Here is an 8,650-nt window from a genome sequence, read left to right as displayed (position 1 = left end):
TACTTGTATTTTATCTTTAAATCATGTTGTCTAAGTACAGAAATGATTCAGTTTTATATTGGTAAATTGAAAGCTGAAATCTCATAGCTAATGTTTTATGTAAAGCAATAACTGAATAAAATGTAAGCCTTTACACTTAGTTCTCTTATGGGAAAACCTTACATTGGGGAGAGGTGTTATACTCTTGCCAAGGAGTATAACCTAAGCTAAGTGATCACAATCTATATCTGTCATCTATATAGAAAAGAGGATAACCTGATAAGTCTGAACCTATTTTGGCTCGTAGTTCTGGGGCATGAGAACATACCCAACTCAGTTCTAAATACTACTCCCTTTAATCTGTATGCTCATTCTATAGGAAATCCACTTTAAAACTAGTATAAGGATTTATAATGAAAACCAATTAATACCTATTTAATTTAATCTGTATCTGAAATTGTAAAGTGGATTCCATATCTAATCTAAGATCAAAAGATCAAATCATGATCAAAATCTGAAAATAAACAAATCATAGCATGCTTAAAGCATTGTCATTCTTGAATTATTAATATTCAACTAGGTCTTAATAACCCATGCATCAAATTCATGTTAAATCATTATAAAGTTCATTTTTGATAGTGAAAATATTGATAATTCAATTCTAAAACTAGAAATTAATGTCACACACATGAAAATATGAAAGTAGACATGCGATTCAACATCTAAATCATTTGAAATCTCATAATCTTCAAATAGTGATAAGTGGGTGTAAACCCTAAACTAAAATTCATATAATTTTATGTAAAAGTAAACTTTAAAACTAATTTTGGGCATAAGGATGAAGGAATTATCCTTGTTGAAACCCCACATACCTTTATTGATGCAATTGATGAAGACACTTGACTTTGAATCCCTATTTGTGTTCTTGAAGGTTGTTTCTTGAAGATCTTGAATTGAGAATCTTGAATTTTGGGTTATCTTAGGAAAAGAATGGTGGAATTTGGAGTTCTTGAGGTTTGAAATTTGAAGTTCTAGGGTTTCTTGGAGAGAATTTTTGATGAAAGTGAGCGTATAATGCTTAGAATAGGTTTAATTTAGTGTTTTTCATGATTTGGGGGCTTGGAAAAAGACTAAATTGCCCTTTGGAAAAATTAGTTTGGAACTGGAAATTCCGATTTGGACTCTACCGTGATGCAGTGCTTATCGCGGTGGCTAACTGGAAAAGGGATGAGTACCATTTTAATCTCCACCGTGATGCGGTGCTATGCTCCACTTTGATTCCTGGCACGACACTGGACAATCACATTAAGCTACTAGAACAGGGATGAACAGGAATTTGTGCTTCACCATGATGCGGTGTAATCACAATGCTTCACTGGAAAATGGACAATTGTGAATCCGCACTTCATCGCGACATAGTGCTATTGCGGTGCTCTACTATTTTCCACTAAAATTTCCATAACTTCTTACCCCGAGTATCGAATTAAGCTGAAATTGGTATCGTTGGAAAGCTGATTCAATTATATACACATTGATGGGTATAGAACAGGAAAATTCTACATGTATCAAGAGTTATTCATTTTTAAAGTTAACCCTTGACATACTAGAACCTAAATAGAACTAAGAAAAGTACGGGGTATTACACCAAAGTATCTAAATTAACTTCTAGATGTTAAATAATCCATAATTAGTCTTAAGATACCAATTCCACCTAGAGCATGAACAATTAAGTCAATTCCACCTAATTTATCATTCCAAGATTGTCTAAATAGTCCAAATATGACTAATCATACTATTCATGCTTCCAATACCTAAATCCACTAATCCATATCTAGAATAATATCATAATCATACTATGAATCAGCTCTATCTATAAAGAAGGTAATAGAATTATAGAAGTATAATAAGTATTTCAACTTAAGGGTTGAATACCCTTCTATCCCCAACTCATAAATTAGACTAATTTACGGTGTTCTAACTATAATCACATCCTAACATCCTTATTTAACACAAAACATATTTCAAACACCATCCTTCGAAGCAAAATAGACCAAATCCTCCTTGACGCTGAACTACAAATCCTTGAATTGCCCACCTATCATTCATCTTCACTCCATAATCGTAAAATACCACCACGCTATCAAAATCATAATATACATGTCATTTAGAGTCAAACAAGACCCATATTGCTATACTAAGAATTGGTTCAAATTTTGAATCAAGAATGATCTTGCAGGGCATGCAATGGGAATCCAAAATTGAAGCCGCCATGAGGTCCCTTAAAAGAAAAGGAATGTGTGAGCACAAACGAAGCACAAATCAGGTGCCAAATCAACCCTTAAATTTTGGGAATTAAATCCCTAATTTTGAATAATATTACCATGAATTTGGATGGAAATTGAAGGAAAAATTGATGGGAAATGACTAAAAAGAGTTTGGCTAGCTTACCTCAACTTATTTAGATGATTCCCTAATTTTTCCTCTCTTTAAGCTCTCAATATAGTGTAAAAATGGTGGAAGAATTGATAGAAAATTGGGTGGACTAGAGGGCTTTTAAATCCATCAATTGTCACTTATGAGACAAAACTGTTGCTTATGTGATAGTCGCCTAAGCAACTCATGTATCCCTTACATAATCTAGCAGTATGGCCAGGAATTGCTTATGCAAAGCCCATATCGCTTATGAAATATTTTATTAAGCAAACTAATCATTGAATACACTATCACTGACTGTATGTCTAATGTCACTGAAATGATATATAGTCACATACGCGATGACCGTATAAGAGATCATATTATTACTTAAGTGGTCATACCAGTAACCTGATGCACCAGATTTTACGTCCTAAATGGACTTCAACTGGGCGAGATTCGTTTAGAACCCTGTACATGCAAATAAACATATAAATTCTATATTTTGGATTAAATAGAGCCATCAAAACTTTCATCAAAGATCGTTTTGACTAAATATGGGCCTTATAAATATAGTTTCATTTTTCACATAATTTTCCCAATAGCCCAAAACAAGTCTGAAAGCCTCAGGACCTGAATCAAGTATCCCCCTAGCCTAAAATCAATGTTTTAGAGATAATGGTGCTATCAAAATTCTCATCCGAGGACATCTACTAGCATTTTTGGTCTGAGACCAAATCTAAATGGTAAAAGCTCCAAAATAGAGAAATGAGCCTAAAATCCAAATAAACTATTTGATAATCGAACCGACAGTTCTGACAAGTCATAAATGACCTATAGTTGCTGTGGGAAGGATTAAAATACTAGAAATGCATCAAAATTGAGGAATTTACTTGGAGGATCATTACCCGACCATGTACATTCCAAGAGTGCATCTTAATTTTCTCAATGCTGCTCACATAACTAGAGCTCTAGATCACTCTTTTGGACAATTTTGGAAAGTTTAGAGCAAGTTTTGTGAGTATTTTTATGATACACAAAACTATTTTGTAGATCGCACTTGTGATCACAAAACTTTAAGCAGTAAGACTTTTTAGTAAAATAATCATAACTTTCTACTCTAAAATTGGATTAACAAATAGTTGATGGAGCTGGAAAGAAAACTCTTAAGAGATTTAATTTTTTAGGTCTTGAACAACAAAACTCTTCATATTCTAGAAGTAATACTTGTTTGAAGTTGATCCTAGTAAGATCTTATAGGAAAACTTAAATCAGTAAAGAAGTTTTCAACTCAACCTTGTGCTAAAGGCTTCTTATGACCTTAATTCATATCTAAAGCTTTTTCCAAACTAAATAAGTGATATTAACACCTATAGACAATTAGGAATCATCATATTCAGGTCTATACGTATTTGAAGAATGATTTGGATCTTAGCTTTGAGGTTTGAAGTGTTACATAGAAAGCAAACCAAATGGCTTCTAATTGATTTATGGGTCTTAAGACTTGATTTTTAAGCTTTGAATAGTCTGGTATAAACTAAAAACATTGGAATTTTTTTGGAGTGTTTCAATAGATCCTCTCCTAGGATTATTCGTCCTTGAATGATTGTATCTATTCAGGAGAAAAATGAATAAATTGAACTTAACTGGCTTGTATTACATATCTGGAGCTATACTTATACAGGCAGACTGAACTTTACTAACTATAGGGTTTAAAATCGACTACTAGGAGACACAAAATATACATTATTGTGTAGAAATCATATACATAACATAAACTATGAGCTTATGGAATAAAATATTACACAAACATGAAGAACTACTTAAGGACATGAGCTTGGTCGTAGATTTCATTTGAACCGGAATTACAAGATATGAAATAGGAAGGTGTTATATATAGGTATTAGAGTATTCCTACATCAAATTACATCACTAGAAGCCTTCAAACTTAGAAATACCTCTAAAATGCTTATTTTTCTAAATGCTATACTTCAAGACTTATAACTTATAAGCCTTACAACGAAACAAATGATCACGAAAAGCTGAGTTTAATTGCATGCGACTACCATTTTCAAGATTAACTCAAACGTACAAAGTTCTACATGTAAAGAACACTTGTTTAGACCTTGGGGTTATATATTCCATATCTCCTCAAAGCTTCATTCCAAGACTACCACTTCTTCCCACCTCAACAACTAATTAGGACTTCTAATCAAGAAATTACTAGTGCATAATGTATTTATCCACGCATATATTAATGCAATATTTTAACATATCCTTATTATCACTTCATGGACTTGATGGCTTATTTTTCCAGCTCTTCTGACTATGCTTTTCATGGTAGCTAGTCAAAGGCAACTAAACAATCGAAGAATTTTCTCATCTTATCTAATATCTATACAAATTGCAATCTCAAGAACTATTACAAAGAGACTTCTTAAATTTTATCATCTAACTAATTCATATAATAAATCCTTTCCTTTGTCTTTCTCCACACTTATAATCTTAGGTAGAACAGGCATACCATAATTTTTATAATCAGAACATCTATTCTCTCTTAGTTAAACTATTATTCTGCTACTCTCATCACCATTATCTTAGCATAAGAAGGGTTACTAAGGGTGCATTTGTTTTTTTCTAGATTAAGACGTCTGAATCTGAATGGATGTTTGAATGATTAAGATGTTTTTTCTAGATTTGAATACTGGATGATTAAGACTATTTATTTTTTTAACATCCGAATATACGGAATTTATTTATTTCTCATAAATATGTAATTTAAAATTAAAAAATAATAAAATATTATATTATCTAAAAAATATTATATCATACAACCACTTCCAGTTTCATCCCAAAATTATCAATTCAATCAATGTCTCTTAATGGAATAGTATGAAACTTTAAAAGTAGGATATTTCCATATACCCCCGGTTCAGAAGACTAAGAAGCAATAATAATAAATATTATAACGACACCAAAGGATATGCTAATAGGACTGTACAAAGTTGCTAAAGAACAAATTATAGTGTTCCACTTCTAATCTTAAACAAATTCTAATGTTTGTTATTTCATTCATTTACATGTTCTATCCTACACGTTGAGCAAAACAACAATATACATCTATGCACATTCTTGCAAAAACTAAAGTGAAGCAAAACAAACTACATACCAATATTTTCCACCTTTATTTTATACGTGATGAATTAATAAGATTAAACATGATTTCAATTGAATATCCAATTATATCTTCTGGAGTAGAGCATGGATATTGAGCAATAAATAGTGTATGCTTAAATTAATAATAAAAATATTTATAAATAGTTTTGGTGAACCATACCTGAAAGAGAAGGAAAATAATGTGAAGAACAAGAGGAACAGAGAGAGAGAGAAAGATGAAGAGAGAGAGAGAGAGAGAGAGAGAGAGAGAGAAACGTGAAGAGTGGAAGGGAGAACAACATATTTAGAAAAAATAATAAGGTTTGAAATTTGTGAGGAAATAAATTGTATTTAAACAGAGTCTGAATGCCATTTAGACTCTTATCCATGTCTGAATGATTCAGTGGTTTAAAGATGTTTTAAGAGGCTTTTAAAAAAAATAAATGTATTTAATGGGCTGAAGTTTTAACTATTCAAATTCAGACCTCCATTAAGTGCAAACAAATAGGGCCTAAATGACTAAAGCATAAGGATCTCACATAATAGAAATACTTCTTAGCTATGAGTTATACTTCTTGGGATCTTGACACTTAAAAATAGAACCTATGGGTAAGGTATCATAGTGATTCATTCAAATTACATCTCGAGGAGAGATATAAAGCAATATCTTAACATAATTAATAGTTTGTAAATTATAGTAACCACTAACCAAATATCAATTCATATTATTTGTTATCAATAAGAGTGATGAACTAGGATTGTGTTCCTCGTGATTTCCTAACATAGTAAGTACATTGCACTAGTGATCTATCCTGTTTCCTAGTAAGCAAAATTGGTAAGTTAAGTTCACCTTAATAGTTGGTCCCCTAGATAGATGAATATAAACATGCTAATTAGTTTATGTATGGGTGTTTACTTTACCAATCCTTACCTTTGATCCTAAATTAGCTATTCTAATACAAGGTCAAGCTATTAGATAAGGGTTGGTAGCCTCAAATCTCTGTTGTTAATCCTTTCCCTATTCTCTACCCATTAGGTCTAATAAGTAAAGAATTAAGGTGAGTTTTAAGTTTGGCCATCCGTTTAAAATTAATCAATACCAAAGGAAGAACAATAAATGCATAAAAACCATTCAAGAATCACTACGCACCTTACTTACTTTGATAATAATTAACAGTTTGTAAATTATATTAACTATTAACAGAATATCAATGTATATTTTTTGTTATCAATGAGAATGATGAGCTAGAATTTTGTTCCTTATGATTTCATAACGTAGTAAGTTCATCGTACTAGTGATATATACTACGCCTTAACATGCAAAATTAGTAAGTTAAGTCACTTCAATGGTTGGTCCTATAGATAGATGAATGTCACAATGCAACTTGATCTGTCTATGGGTGTTTATTTTACTAATCCTTACCTGTGATCCCAACTTAGCTATTCTCATACAAGGTTAAGCTATTAGATAGGTGTTAGTAGCCTCAAATCATTATTGTTAATCCTTTTCCTATTCTCAACCCATTTGGTCCATCAAGTAAAGAATAAAGGTGAGTTCTAAGGATGGCCATATGTTAAAAAACAATCAATACGAAAGGAAAAATAATACATGCCTAAACACCATTCAATAATCACTAAGCACTTTGCTTACTTTGTTAATAATTAATAGTTTATAAATTATAGTAACTAATATTAGAATATCAATTTACATTATTTGTTATCAATTAGAATGATGAACTGGGATTGTGTTCTTTGTGATTTCAAGTAAGTGCATTGTACTACTGATCTATACTACTTCTTAGCATGTAAAATCAGTAAGTTAATCCTTACCTTATTTGTTTACTTTACTAATCCTTACCTTTGATCTCAAATTAGCTATTCCCATACAAGGTCAAGCTATTTTATAAGGGTTGGTAGCCTTAAATCTCTGATGTTAATCCTTTTCCTACTCTCTACCTCTTTGGTCCTGCAAGTAAAGAATTAAGGTGAGTTCTAAGGTTGGCCGTCGTTATAAAGCAATCAATACAAAATAAAGAACAATACATGTATAAACACTTTCCAGAACCACTAAGTACTTTGCTTACTTTGTTAATTCGTCATGCTTTTGAATATCCTAGTTTTGGGATTTAGCTATTCATGCTTCAAGAATCAAAATTATAAATTATAGATGAATTCATAGTCATGAACTTACAAGAATAGAGTAGATGAAATGCAGACACTTGAATCATCAAAAGAAATTCAATAGCCAAGAATCTATATTTGAGTAATCTCCCAAATCCAAGAACAAAATAATATTGTATATTTCTAAGACTTTAGAGCTAGTAATAATGTATATAAATAATTAAAAATGGAGAGAAAAGAAGAAGCCAATTTTCTTTGGCCTCCATGACTACTCCTAGCATTCCTTAGATCCCAAGTTCTGTAGTAATTATGTTTATAGACTACTTATACGTGTACCCCAAATAAAATAATTAAGTCCCAAATGAACTAAAAAATAATAATTAGAATCGATTTGGGTCATGCCATATAGAACATTTGCCGCCTCAACTTTTCTTTTCTCTTGTCCTAATATGATTCTTGTGTCATGGAACTCCAATTCAATATCAATTTGGTGCTTTGAGGCATATATACATTATTATATTAAATGTATTCCATTAAGCAGTCTTCTTGATATCCTTATATGATCTCTTGTTCATAATTTATTTCTACTCTAGTTTCTCTATCTTCACATCAATTTGATCCCTATACATAAAAATATAATATTATGAATAATTCATAAAATTAATTCTAACATAGGATTAATAAAAATACTAAATGTGAGGAAAATTATGACTAAATATATGTAATTCACATAGACAATAATACTTCATGTATTAACTAATAGAGCATGAGTAGGGAGTTGTTCTAGGCATGGACATAGCATAACCATCAATAACTTTCTCAGGTGGGTGTACCTTGGCATTAGATAAATATATCATATGCAAGAATTATTTAAGAGATCTAATCTAAAAATATACATGACATAGTGTGGCTTCCACTAGTCATTACGGGCAAATCATGAGTACGTAGGACTAAGTATACTATGAAATATGAATGCACATCT

The sequence above is a fragment of the Capsicum annuum genome, chromosome 7, assembly GCF_002878395.1.
Source record: "Capsicum annuum cultivar UCD-10X-F1 chromosome 7, UCD10Xv1.1, whole genome shotgun sequence".
In the NCBI taxonomy this organism is placed as follows: Eukaryota; Viridiplantae; Streptophyta; class Magnoliopsida; order Solanales; family Solanaceae; genus Capsicum; species Capsicum annuum.
Note: the sequence above shows the minus strand (reverse complement) of the source record.